Here is a 14,744-nt window from a genome sequence, read left to right on the forward strand (position 1 = left end):
TCAAGTATCAGGTATAGCTCTTGTTTTTATACTTTATCTCCCCTATTTAATATATGATGGAAGGATTTAATGATTAATTTTAAAATACAAATTTTAGAAAACAACATGTCATAGAATGACCACCTGAAGATCATCTTAGCAATGATATTGTTTCAATATCAAGTCAAATATAAAATACTGTCAAGGAATCTATAACTAAAGAGTAAAGCCATAATAACTGGTGTGCAGAACCACAGTTGAAAATGTTTGAGAAACAAAAAGCTTAGATTTCAAACATGAAATAGCTACTTTATTTATTTTTTCACCAGAGCTGATCATTTTAGTAATCAAGAGACATCAGTTAGAGAACTAGCTTTGAGCACAAAATCCCTTGTTGCTATGTTACCATAGATATTTATACGAGAGGGTATCTCCCACTATGAGCCGAAATCTGTTCCTGCAAATTTTCATAGGCCAGGTAAAACAAAGAAGTAAGTAGGAATATGTGGAGTCTTCATCAGGTGTTTCCTTCACTCTACGATTTTCTAGTCCAGCTGCTTAGGATCAGCAATCAGACCCATTCATTTATGAACTAAATGATGAGGATTTCTTCTGCCGTCTCACCTGGCAGATGTGGCCCAGGTTCTGAGCAGTTACGGAAGTGCTGCAGGATCCTATAAAACTGAAATACAGGTTGAAGCTGCTTTGTAAATCTGCCTAGGGGACAACAAATCTCAGAAATTAATATGGATAGATAACACTTTAAAAATGGACATAGTACATTGCTGTCTTGTGTACAATGTGTACTTGTACTTTGTGTACATTGTAAGCTTATTCATTCCCCATTCCTAAACAGAAATTTATACTCTTCTAGGGAGGCACTGGTGATAATCCAGAGTAATAAGAGCACAAAAAAACTTGCTTGATGCTATATTCTGAAATAGTTGATTGATTACTGAAGATATTAGGAAAAAGCTAGTGAAAGTTCAGAAGTCCCCATCTGTAGTATATGTTGTCTGTTCCACATTTCCAAAGATTGCTAAATTAATTCTCTGACATTCTTTGTTTTTCTCTCTCTAGGCACCCTGAAATTTTCCTTTGTACTTTGCCCATCTATTTGTCCTTTGTTTGTGCCCACCCCCCTTGCAGCATTGTGGTCTCTCTTCATCCTTGAATCCTTTCTTGATGCTCATAGAGGAAAAGGTATAAACAGCAGGATAAAGAAATTGTGTACATTTGGCTCATATGTTCTGCTAGTTTGGTGGCATATGTTCTGAGAGCATGCTTTATTCTCAGTGTCATCTGACAAAAAACAAGCATACTTTGAACCAATGCATTAGACTGGTCCAGTGACAGAAAGTCAGCTGAACGCTGCAAATGTAAAATTGAGGCATAGGATCTGGTAAAAGAGAAGACATCTGGATTCTCTTCTGGTGCAATATGAACAGTGTCCTTTGTGTTGCTACAGTGCCCAGGTCTCTATTTCCTCCTCTTTTGTTGTCACCCCTGCAGTAAGTTTAGCTAGGGAGGGTATTTCACATATTTTTCTTAGTTGTGGTGATGGCTGGGGCCTAATATTTAGCATGGTGTGTGAAATAAACATCTCTCACACAATCTATAACAGCACAAACTGTATCTTAAGCAGAGACAGCTTACCGATTTTACACTATAAATCAATGGCATATAAATACCAGGATAAAAATTCTAGCTTATATACTTGAACATATTGCCAAAAGCTGTCTTTAAAATGGTTATTGAAATACGAGTTTGGGCCCTAGTCCTACAGCCTGATCACAGTACCCAAGAGTCTTATCTGTTCACAATTGTATTCTTTTTTCTCAGTCACAGCAGTTGAGTAGTCCACCTACACAGAGCAGAATGTGAGACTGGGGCTCAAATTTATGCACCATCTGCCCTTGGTCATGCATGCCAAATCTTATAAAAATCAATCACTTCATCTCTCTGAAGAGATCCCACATGAAAAGTGCCCTCATATAAGTTTGGATCTTATAATGAAACACTATATTTCTTAAATAATATAATTTTACTGTGTTTTTTTGTTGTTGTCATTTGGTTTTTGTGTTTTGTTTTGTTGTTTTTGTTTTTGTTTTGTTTTGTTTTGTTATTTTTATTGTATGAATATTCAGTGTTATGTTATTTTGGGTGGAAGATGGCAACTGAGCCTGAGGCATGACAAAATATCCAGAAACACACCACTTGCTGTGCCCCATTGCTTTAATATTGTGCTGTTTAATAAGAAAATGACCCCAAGTGCTTGGATGACAACTCCAAAATGGACCATAAATATTCTGTACATAGGGAAAAGCTGAAAGCTAAAGTACACTGCATAATATTGCTGTGGTGCAAAAGGGAATAGGAATACATTCAATTTACCTAAGTATCTAGTAGTGACAGCCACTAACATTTATTTAGAAGAAACACCAAGTGGGTGTATAATATCTGTTTGTTAATAAATGAATTAAAAGAAATATGGATTACTCTGCAAATGGTCATTAGAGAAGCACAGATCTGGGTTTGATGTATAAGACACATAAAGAACCCAATTCTGGGCACTGCTAAGTGATCCTTGCAAAATGCTGAGCCCCTGCTAATTTCAGTAGGAGTTGAGCAAACTCAGCACCTGGCAAGGATGGGTCTATCTATATTTAAATACAGAATGAACAGTCATCCAAGTAGATTCACTTATGATAAACTGATGCAGCTTAGAAATTACATGTTTGGTTAAATTGGGGTAATCACAAAGAGAGAGACGCTCAAATAAGCAGCAGTAATTGGTACAACAATTATTGTATCCTCCTTCTGATCTCAGGTCCTCCCTAAGGATTCTCTCCTAGCCTGCATTAATTAAGAGAAAGCATGTGGCATTTCTCGCAGCCTTTGACATGAAGATGACCTTTCCCTAGGTTACTCATGAACACCTGCTGACATCAAAGATGCTTTTTACTGTATTTGCTCCTTTTTCCACCAGACATTCATAAACATTACTGAGTAATATTCCCGACCAGCTATTAAAATGCTCAAAAAATGTTATGTTGTTATGACAGATGACCAAATAGTTCACAGGAAATAATTTATTTGACAAACAGGAGCTTTATTTTCTGTGATTCAAGCACTTTTTAAAGTTTTTACGCATTTTTGTTCCTCGCTTGAAACGATGTGTTCAATTGCTGAAAGTATTGGTTGTTAGCTTGTTCTTAGGGCATCTGTGATGAGCATGTGGCATTTAAACCTGCTGGACAGAAGGGCCAGGGGCCCCTCTTTTTCCTGCCTGGGTGGGTATATGTAACTCTTTTAAATCTAGCTCATTGTGTAAAAGTAGATTCACTTTATTGTTGTTCCATTCTTTCTAAATTTTTTGCAAAACCATTAAAAATAATGACTTCAAGTTTTGGTAAGCTCTTAGGGACCTTCTCTCCTAGAAGACTGGTGGAAATTAAATACAAAAAGAGTACAGGTAGTCAAGACAGATGGAACATTTACCTTTTTTCCCCAAATACTTGCAGAACAGTTCTTGATATGTTTGCCTTTATTCATTCAGTCACATTCTCGATATTTTATGCCTCCAAGAGTTTGAAACAGCATGGTGTTTGGTGTCTTCCTAACAAAATTACTAGTGCAATTTCCATTATTTCACACACACACACACACATGCAAATATAATAAAAAGCAACAACAATAACAACAAAACAACAGCAGCTAAGCAAGACCAAATATATAAGCAACTGCATACATAAGTACTCCCTCGGAGTATCTGTGTAGCCAGCAAATACAAGGCACTAGCATCTGCTGTGGGAACATGAGGGCTTAGCATGGGCAAATTGGAACGGGCCGCATGAGGCCAAAGTTCATGTTACTTGTGCTGACGACTCTGTGAGACACCTTGACTCCAGGTTATCTCTGAAAGGTACACATGCTGTTCGGCACATGCTCCCAGTATGCCAGAGATTAAAAAACAAAGTGTGGTGAGAGATGCGGTATGTAGCTACACTGAACTGTATTCCCTTGGCAAATACACATCTGATTTTGCATAGAAAATGTCTCGCATGGGTAATGGGTGGCATCACAAAGCAATGCTAAATTCCTGATAATAAAGCAGGAATAAAAGCAGTCAGTTAATACAATGCAAACTGTGCTTGACTTTGCTTCTAATTCTGTACATGCTGGCCCCTGCAAAAATCAGCTCTTCACAAACTGTAGTTTGTTGTCCTGATGAAACTCATCCTTACCGTGACTTGCAGTGCATTTGCAGTGCAATTACCCCTCCCTGCTGTTCTTATTTGTGCTAGCTGAGTGTGTCAAGTCAGTTCTAAGTAAACCAGAGGAATGCTGGTGGGGATGGGGCAAACTCCAGTTCCCAAAGGTCTTTCACATACCCTTTGAGCGCTGTCTTGGAGCGATCCTCAGTGGCACAGAGCCTCATGGTAAGAGACCTTTACACCTTGACATGGTGGGGATGTATATGTACATTACACAAATATGCAAGTGTAGGAACATCCCCCTGGCAAAGGACAGAGGTCCCAGCTGCAACAGGAGGTAGCTCTGGGTCACCGACTGGACTCTTGCCCTCACAAGCAGCGATGCTGAGGAAGGCACATGAGGAGGAGTCTGCATGGCCCCAGTTTAAACAACAGTGTCCTAAACTTGTAAAGAAAATATCCCCCGTGACCCGATCTACACGTGCTTGAGTTTTGTTTTGTGCTCGTAGCTTTTCTAAAGTCATTTCCCTATCATGTTCTCTGATGTTCAGTTTTACCTTGCTGGTTCTGTAAATATTTTCTGGCATGTCAGATAGCAATTTGGGTGAGTCGCTAACAAAGTGCATATGTCACAGGGAACTTGCACTGGATTGCTGTTCCAGTGAATGCATCAGCAGGACAAATTTGTGTGGGTGGTATCTACATCACCCTTTTACCTCTGTTTTCTCCTCTGTGGGCTCCACTCCCGACCCGTGGCATTCCAGCTGTGGGCATCGTTCTTCCTCATTGCACACCTGCTTGCTTGAATGCAGACACTTTAGAGTCAGCTGTATGTCCTCTCACTTGCTCCCCATTCAGCTTGCCTTTAGTGATTCCAGTACATGTAGATTTCTGCATCAGTGCCTCTCATCCCCAACAACTCCACCTTCTCTGTTTTCTTCTTTCTCTTACTAAGACATGGTCGTTCACTTATGTTCGGAAAGAACTCCTCTACTTCTATAACTGTGTGGTATAGAGCCTGCTCAACAAACCCTTTCTAGATTTGGACGTAAACAGTGGTATCTCCCTCTTTGCTGGAAATCAACTGACAAAAACAAGTGCTCAAAGGCAGATGTTTGCCAGTATGTATTGTCATGGAAGATGTATTGTAACAGAATTATTGATTAGCCTGGTATAGCCAACTGATTTTCTATTTTACTATTATCTTAATTCTTAGAAATAAATAAATAAATAAATAAATAAATAAATAAATAAAACACAAACAACTAATGTTAGTTTGGCCATTTTAAAATTATACAAGTACAAAAAAGTATATGCTGAGTGGTTTAAAAAAGTTCTTTTTAAATCATATATAAATTAAAAGCTGCTTAATTTAAAAATGTATTTTTGGCTGAGGTACTTAATGGTGAAAAGTGGTTACTCAGCATGCAAAGTACCTTAGGTACTTTTCATAAGAAGTTTTATGACATAACAAATTTTTAAAAATGGTTATTTATACAACAGGTACTGATGGCTAGCCATTATAGTTTATCAGATCAATAATCAATGTTCTTAAAAGTCACTTAATTCAAATATATAATCCATATTGTAAATAAAAGGATCAGGTAATGTATATTTACATCAGAAAGTGTAATAGCTCCTTTAAAGCTGTTGTTCTCTTCTTGAAGTCTTCTGTACTTTTATGAAAGACTTCCATTATTTAAAATCCTTTAAAACAGAAGAAATAAATGCCACCAAAATTCACTAAGACAGTGACAAGTCATCTCTGATGATAAGCACTTTCAAGAAGTTTCTGAATGAGGCTAGGGGGTGGGAGTGGGATAGGGGTGGCATAGATTTATCTTTAAGAATATGGCAGATTGAAAGATGCAGCATTATATCCTTTTTGGTTTCCTCCAACTCCACTGTACTGGAGTGCTGGGTCACAGTTGCTGGGTTTTCAGTTGTATGGTTTCATGGACTTTGTTCATCAACTGTATTTTAATTAATGGCAAGAATGCCTATTGCCCAGCTAGGTATTCTTTGAAGTTTTAAATTAAAATACCTTAGATATTTGGTTTAATAACAGTTTAGTGCCTTAAAATTACAGACTTCATGTTTATGTACTACAAGCTCTGTCATGCTACAATTGAAGGAAATTGAATATGCCTATTAGCATGAGTGGAGCAGGATCTTACTTCAAGAGAGATTCTTTTCCCACTAAGGGCTTGATCCTGAAATCTGTAGTCATCAGAGCAATCCCATTTGATTTTAGTGGGTTTGAATAAGTGACTAACGATACTTGTGGGGACACTTGCAGGGTCAGGTCTTGTTTTGCTTGCTGTTTAAATGTCAGTACGTGTCAACAGTTATCCCAGCAGCAGTAGGGATCTGTACTTCTCTTTCCTTACAGTAAGAATACCATATATTACACATGATGATAGTTAACAAATGTTGACTTCTGCTCTATACTTTGAAATGTTTATTAAGGTCTAAGACTATGGGCATCTAACTGTTCATTTAGATGTGCAGCTGTAACAGTTGTGCCATTCTGGTCCCTGCTAGCATCACACCGTTGAATTTTCAAATGTATAAATCAAAGATTGAAAAACAGGAAAAAAAAGCATGATTTTTTTTTTTTTTCCCCAATAGCAACTGTAATTGCCACTGTGGACTGTCTACAGCAAGGATGTTAAGGCATAGACTGAGAAGCAGAATCTTCTACAGCCTCAGGGTGTCTTACATTCAATTTAGGCTGAAGCCAGCCTTGCAGGAAGAGGAAGATTTGCCTTCTCTAAGCCCTGGCCCCATGTCCCTACAGTTCACATGGCTCTATGAATGCTTTGGCCACAAAATGAGCTTGATCAGCTGGTCTGACTGCAAACTGATAAGGGAGAGACATGCGTGCAAATGGCAGACAAAGAGTGGGAAATGCTTTTGTAGCAGACAAGCCCTTTTGGGGGACAGCTGGGAAAATGGAAACAAACTGTAAAAGTGGGGAGGGTGGAAAAGAAAGACAAGGGACCAGACACCATTTGATCTGTAGAGGAAGCCATGTGTAAGGAAGTTAAGCAACTTTAACTTGTTGATTCAGATTCAGGGATTACTTCAGATGGGTTAGGAAATTTAATCAATAATGTGCACAAGTGCCATATTTTTATGTGTTTGTATATTCCTTGAGTCAATTAAGGCAAACTGATGTAAGATACAATTGGATTTTAGAACCCTTCAAAGGTCATATTTCTGTTTGTTTCTGTTGCCACATGTCCCAGAAAAATGAACTATAATCCTGGTTTATCGTGGGTAAATATGGTTATGGAGCCTCAAAATATATAAATCCTGTAGTCCGGTTCATCTGCAGATGTTACAGGTTCAAGAATCACAGCAGCAAAGTGAGGGTGCAAAAGGGTGATGTGTAAAGAGAGGGTGAAAGGGAGTGAAGCAGGCTCAGACTAGAGAACATGTGAATCCCTTGCCCTGAGAGTGCAGGTGGGGCATACCCCATGGCTGAAATCTCTGCGTGGCAGTGACTGGGTCTTTAACAATCTTTAACCGACAAAAAACGAGAGGCAGGGGGAGTGAAGAACAAATCACTGGTTTTAGGAAAGCTGTCTCCAAGTAGAGTTCAACACTGCCTGGATCCCACACTCTATACAGAGCAACTGTTTCCCCCATAGTCATTTATATAATTATAACCTTGCTTCTCCTTTCACCTTCAGAGTGGGAGGTTTTGTAATTCTTGCTAATTTCAGACAGATCTCCCACTGTTTCATGAGGAACATTTTACATAACACAAGTATTTCTGTGTGGCTAATGTTTTTAAAGCTGTCTTTGAATTTTTCATGGATGATAGGATATTTTCTTTCTTGCAGTAGTTGAAATTACACCAAAGATTTTGTATTGCTCTCTGTTTAAAAATGTGGCTGTTTCAGGAAGCAGATGTGACATTGCCTAGGCCTAATGGGAGCGTTACTGGTGAATTTGTTTAAATTGACATTGGCTGGGTGGTCAGTGCTTGAACCAGTGAATTATTAAGCAGACCTCAATTCTGACAAAGATACTGGGACCTGGGAGACATTCAAAGTGCGCGTAGTGGTATGCAGTAGTTTAGTATAGAGGTATCCAGGCTAGTTCAGATACCAGAGAAGTACGAGTGAATTAGCAGAATCTCCTGTTATTTCTAGGGTAGCACTCAGCTAAAACACATGAGGTGTACACACTAACTCACATATCTCTTCATACTGTGACATATACTCAGGTTCAAGTAGGGTATCCTCAGCAAAATCAGGTTATATGTATGCATGTTTTCACTGTAAAAACAAGCTGCACTGCTGATAGTTGCCCAGTTTTACCTCTTCACTGCATCCAGAGTGTGGTTTCTGGTCTAGTTCTTTTCTTCTCCAGCAAAGTTTTAATCCTTTTGTTTGTCTTCCCTGCTTTGGCTGCACTTTATCAGTGTTTGAACGGAGATGACATCCAGGAAATCCTTCTCTTGTGCTGCCAGTTTGTTAGGTGTTGAAACTAGCTTTCTCATATGATATCAATAAAACCTGTAATTGTAGAAAAGGTACTCAATATGACATTTTTCTACTGTGTGAACAAAAAAAGATATGAAGAGATAGGCAGAAAATGGTGAAGTGCACTATGAATCACTGCAGGGGTGCAAAAAAATTCCTTAATGACAGAGTTCTCACTGACAAATTCTATTTGTTTTTGCCTCTAGAGTTGTCTGCACTAATGACAAGCAACTCTGCTTGGAACTTATTTGCATAAAGTGCTGTACAGTGCACACTGTGTATAAGTGGATGAGAGAAAGAAAGCGAGGCCACCCAGAGACTATATCCCCATGGCAACCCCTTTTAATAAATTACTAAGAACCAAGAGAATATTGAACAAAAAGTCCCTTCCAGTACAGCTAGTGGAGCACCAGTGTGGACATTGTCACATAGTACTGTACTGTGACCAGCAGGGAAGTAAGATTTGAAGGCAGACGTGGATGGGATTAGTATGGTTAAATGTACGTATCTACCTCTGAGCTAATCGGCTTTGGCTCCAAAACTCTTTGAGTTTTCATTTGGTCAGATGAATTATTTCCCATAAAAAAATAAATAAATGGTAATGGAAGTGTTTACTTATTGGCTCAAGTGTAAACATTTACATTAGAAAGACTGAAAATAAGTTGAGTTAAATACCATCTTAATCCCCATTCTACATTCTCCACTATACTGGAAAATATATATCCAAAAATTTAGAGTCAAAAAAGGTGTTTTGAACAAAAACAGGCACAAAAAAGGTGTTACATCATACCAGTGGGAATAACTTTTCTCCATCTGCTACGCTGTCTGATCCTCCTTTCCCCCAGTCTGTTAAAAACCTAAGTGAGAACAGTTCCAGCACTGTAAAACAATGCATGTGAAGGTCCAGAAAAAGAGAAAGTCTATTTCTTTTTGATTAATTGACCTGCCAGTGAATCACAGCCAGATGTGAATTGAGATGCATTTATTTAATAGCTTAATCATTTTATTAATTAGTTTTCCTTTAGATAAGAAATGTAATTCAACGTCCATGTTACTTCAAACTCAGAAGTAACTGGTTGCAAGAGTTTCTTCTGACACTTGGCAAGCCAGATGCACCAAGATATTTGCACAAGTAGTTCTGCTGAGGTAAGTGGTACTGCTGAAAATATAAGAAGCAGAACTGGGCTTGGTATGTAGTTATTTAATGACAGTCAGTTGCTTAATGGATTGATTATCTATGTCTAAACTGTGGGACGTGGAGCTGGCATCTTGCCTTGTCTCTACTCCACATCAGGATGAAATCCAGTGTGTGCTTTTCTGCTTCGGTCCAAATGGCACCCTGCTGTCTGCTGGATGAGAGAGGGGAGGGCAGAAGCTGTGATGATGTTTTCTGACATGTCCATGTTGTAAATGACCGGGGGATGTGGACAGAAAGATGAATCATCTTGCAGTTTTCATGGAGCTATCAGAATCATGACTTTTGTGTTCACTGTCTATTCATAGTCGTGTGATAATAATTAAGTTGTTTCTATTTTATACCTGCTTATATAAAAGTGATTAGATTTCTTTTTTTTTTTTCTATTTATATGTTATGTTTCTATTTTTATTTTTCTGTTTATTTTTTCCTATTTTATAGGTTTGTATCAGCAGCACATACATACAAAAACAAATCCCCTCACCAACAGCATCGGAGAAAAGAGGCAAGTATTGCTTGATTCATGTCCCATAGACTTGCCTTATTTGGTCTGTGGAAGGTCTTGGAGAGGAGAAGGGGAGAAATTAAAGGAAAATTTGTGCTGCTTGTGGGTTGTATGGTTAAAGGTAGTATCTTAGTATTCAGGACTTTTGGGCTGCCAGTTTTCCTAAACACTAAGGTAGTAACAAAAGGTTTTTGACTTTCTTTCTTGTAAGAGTAACACAAGCCTGTAAATTGCAGGACAAGAATCAGTAGGATTTTTCAATTGTACCAAATCTCCATCAATATAAATTAAAAACCCATAAGCATAATGCACAGATTCCCCAACCCAGAGTTCATCCAGCATCTGCAAATGGAGTTCTGCTTCTTCTTCAGTCCATCCACTGCTCCATCTCCTTAAGGCAGAGCTTCTCCCTTAAGCACCCAAGTTGAGACGGGAAAAATGAACCTGATATTAACCCCTCATATTCAGGGGACTGAGCGGTTTGTGCCTGTACAACCAGCCTGGAACCTATCATCCTGAAATACTGTTTATGAACTCCAGAGGAACTTACTTCAGCCAGATAATGGTTAATTTACAGCCAGAGCTTGGAAGGGCAGAAAAAGATAGCAGCACAATTCAGTTCAACTCATGATGGAGAAAAATAAATATCTCACAAGAAGAGATATCTGAAATTCAGATCACATTGAGATGCAAAGAAAGCTGTGAAAAGCAGTAGGAGGGTGATTGTATTCCAATTAGATTTCTGCTCATATAAAACAGTCTTGGACTGAAAGTTAATCATATGATTTATGGATCTTGGGAGGAGTGAAACCCTATGAGCTCCTGAACAATGAGAAGCAAATGAGGCAGAGGGCAAGAAAAATAGAATATTTCTGAGACTGAGCTTGTGGTGAGAAAACAAAAGATAATGAAGTCTAAACATGCTCTTGGTTTTAAAGGTTACCTTTGTGCTATCCTTTTACTCATGTTCTTGCCAAACAAGCAAGTTAGCTTTCTTGGCCACAGTAATCAAAAGCAACTCATGATTTCATGTGTCACAGTCTTTTGGGCACTAGATAAAAATATTTCTATAAGGTTTCTAAGAAACCTTCCAGAGTAATGCTGCCGTAGTAGCATTTGTATGATTGGTCATAAGCAACCTGACATCTGATGTGGGCTTGGCTCACAAATAAAAGTGGGTCCATTCCTTAGCTGAGTCCTTTTAAAAGCATTCCATGTGTGAGCTGTACAAAACTTGCTGTCAGCCAAAGTGGAATGGCAGGATTCGAGTAACAGTCCTGCTCAGCATCAGGCTTTGGAACACTGTCAGGCTGGGGCAGGAGGACTGCCCGGTACCAGCTAGGGCCCAGAGTTAAAACCCTTATTAATTAGAGTTACGAACTTTTATTTTTCTTTCAATTATTCCATCAGTAGCTAGTCCTCAAAAACACAATGTCAGAGGCATTTGTGAAATGACCAGCAGAGCAGATGTAGTATGTCACAGGTGCCCCTTTATATGTGCCACTCTTGGGTTTCAGCCTTCTGCTCAGACCTGCTGTTGGGATCAGTACAACAAAGCTGAGTTCAAGTAAAACAAAGATGTTATGGGTAGACAGAAGATACCCATTTTGAGACAGGTTCTCAGAAATGTTCAGTTATATTTCCTTTAGATGAAGACACACACTTACAACTGGTATGTAAGTCATATCCATAGCTAGACCACTTATATAGAGGTGGCACTTTTTACCAAGACAGCTAAGACTTTCCTTCATCAGAATGCTAACTCTTCTATTTTTACCCAAAACAGGCTGTATTTTAGATCTCTAATCTAATCCTCACTGCAATCCTGTAGTTGTCAGCCTGAACTTTCAATGGGCTGTTCAATTGGCTTACAATTCAGGATGAATGTCTGGCCTGAAACTCCCAGTGCCCAGGTCAGACCTTCAAATTTGCAAGTCTATGTCTGGACATCAGGTACCTTTTATGCCTTTAGTGGACATATTTCCACATGAAGTTCTTTGCAAACTCCAGGTAGCGGAGCACACCTTCTTTCTCTTTACCAAAAGGGCAAAAAGACTTTGCCACTAGTTTCTGCATTCATCTGCAGAGTGCTGAGAAAAGGTTAAAGTCTTGATCCTCATTTTCTATTCATTTTCTGGTCTGCATATCAAATATCTAAAACCTTTTCTAAAGAGCTGTTGACAATCTTCCATCTTAACCTTCAGACCCAGTGCAGCTTCCCACCTTTCAGTGGGAAAGGGCCTGCTATCTCTTTCCCAGCCAGAAACACATGCTGACATATGTGTTAACATTTTCTGCTGCTGCTCTGCTCTCATGCAACAGGAAGCAGAGCTTAGTTCCTAATTGATTATTTCTATATTCTTAATAGGAACTATTTATAGTCAGAAATTGTCTTTAGCAGCCATCTGTTCCTTATGCTGCTCCATACATGCCCTCATCCCTGACCTGAAGTAACCATCCTTTCTTCAAGGAAAGGAGGTTTAAATATTCATGCTGTCTAAGTCTTGAATAAATTCTTAATTGGTTTCACAATCTCCCACACAGAAGTGGTTTGTTCCTCCTTTAGACTTTCAGCATTTGAAATATTTACTACCGTCAATGAGGGCACGTCTCACCTCACAGGAGATAATATCTGTTTCTTGAAAATAATAATAATAATAATAATAATCTGTTCAGGCTTGTGTTTCTGAAGAACATTGAAACTTCCACAATTTGAAATGCAAAATGACTTACTCCAGAAAGCACTGTTAGCATGTTACAAGAAATACTTGCATCTGTGACTGTGTTTCCATTGTGGTCACAATGGTGGAAATTTGGAAATCCTGGTGGTGGGAAAGCTGCAGTCACTCCCATTTTGAATTCCTCAGGTAACTTAGTCATCCATTCATTCAGATGATTGAGAACTAAGGAGTCGAATCGTTAGCTCATGCACTGGCAGCTGGTATCTGAGGTGCCCTAAGGTATGTATCCAGCCTGGGATTCAACTGCCACTCCAGAAGAGCACAAGTCTTTCGTCATATTTGCCAGTCTTATGAAGATGCCTCCAGTGCCCAAACCAAACGGAACCCTCTTCTCACAAATGCACACACCACCTTGCCTCCCACTCCTCAATTGGAGCAACAAACACAAAATGCTAAAACATTGGTGCAGTTCATGAGCTTCCTTCTTCAAAAGAAATTGTACACCCCAGGACCTAGTCACAGCAATCTGCTGAACAAGCACCTAGTGTAGACCAATAAATGAAAGGAAACTGAGAGGTCAGTGCAGGTCATTATTTTCACATACCTTTGAATAATGAGGGCATCACATGTCAGCCAGAGGAGAACAAAATGTCACATTCTCTAGCTAAAGGTCATCATCGGTCATAGGTCACAGAAGGGAGGCCAGGAAATAACCTATGAGGTTAGGATGAGTGCACAAAGAAAGGGCAACAAATGTCAATGAAAGCATGCAGCTGTTGTAAGATGAAACAACTGAGGCACCCTTTTGTGCTGACACAGGCTTAAAAAATGTCTTTGCTGACAATTTTTTTCAGCTGGCACTTTTATAGGACATTGACATTAATGTACCCAACCCTGAATTAGCTTTTTCTAAAAGCAACAATTTGGAAGTTAAGTGCAGCATTTTCCAAAGAATCATAAGCATGACATTTTTATTTCAAGTGATTGATGTTACAGTGGACTTCTAGCACCAAATTCAAGTTTCATTCTCAATCATTGCATCTGTGCAGTGTGATAGCAATCAGAAACAAATGGAGGTGGCAGTCTGCATTGCACTAGGGTCTTCTGGAAATTCTTTTCACCTGTACTGACAGTCACATGTGTCATTTTATGTTTAATACATAGTATGGCATTTATCTGATTGTTTTAATTCATGGATTTCAGAAGGGTTGATTTCAGGATTTCCCTTGCAGTGATGCCAAGTACTTGCAGGACAATCATACAGTAAAATGATACTGAACAGTTTAGGAATATGTGGAAATATATCCCAACTGAGAGACACCTACAATTTCTGATGAGTGAGCTGCATACTTGGCTCATCTGTCTTTTGCTTTCTCCCCTGAACAGATACCATTTTCTCTTGTCATTGTGGTGTAAACCTGACAGTCTTCATGAAATAACATGGTGATGCCAGGAATGCATGTTAGATGAAGGACTGCTACATCTCCTGCACATATCTTACTGGACAGCACATGCAAAGAGACTGTCAACAAAACAACAACAGAGAAGGTTTGCTCTGACACCCCTGTTGCAGCTGGACAACTTTGCGGTATGAATGCTATAAAAATGGCTTAACTCATCACAAAATGCCCATTTAAAATATCACTTGTGAATGGACTGTATTTATATGTT

At 38.9% G+C, this 14,744-nt stretch overlaps 1 long non-coding RNA gene across 1 annotated transcript; it reads right to left on the reverse strand.

Annotated features, from left to right (window-relative positions):
* Positions 1-267: 267 nt before the first annotated feature.
* Positions 268-13,601, reverse strand: LOC311422719. Its single transcript, XR_014685492.1, has 3 exons — positions 13,126-13,601; positions 8,528-8,725; positions 268-661 (listed from the first exon to the last, which is right to left on the reverse strand). It is a non-coding gene; the product is annotated as an uncharacterized lncRNA (long non-coding RNA).
* Between the last annotated feature and the right edge of the window lie 1,143 nt (positions 13,602-14,744).

Source organism: Aythya ferina, assembly GCF_964211825.1.
Source record: "Aythya ferina genome assembly, chromosome: 1".
Classification (NCBI taxonomy): Eukaryota; Metazoa; Chordata; class Aves; order Anseriformes; family Anatidae; genus Aythya; species Aythya ferina.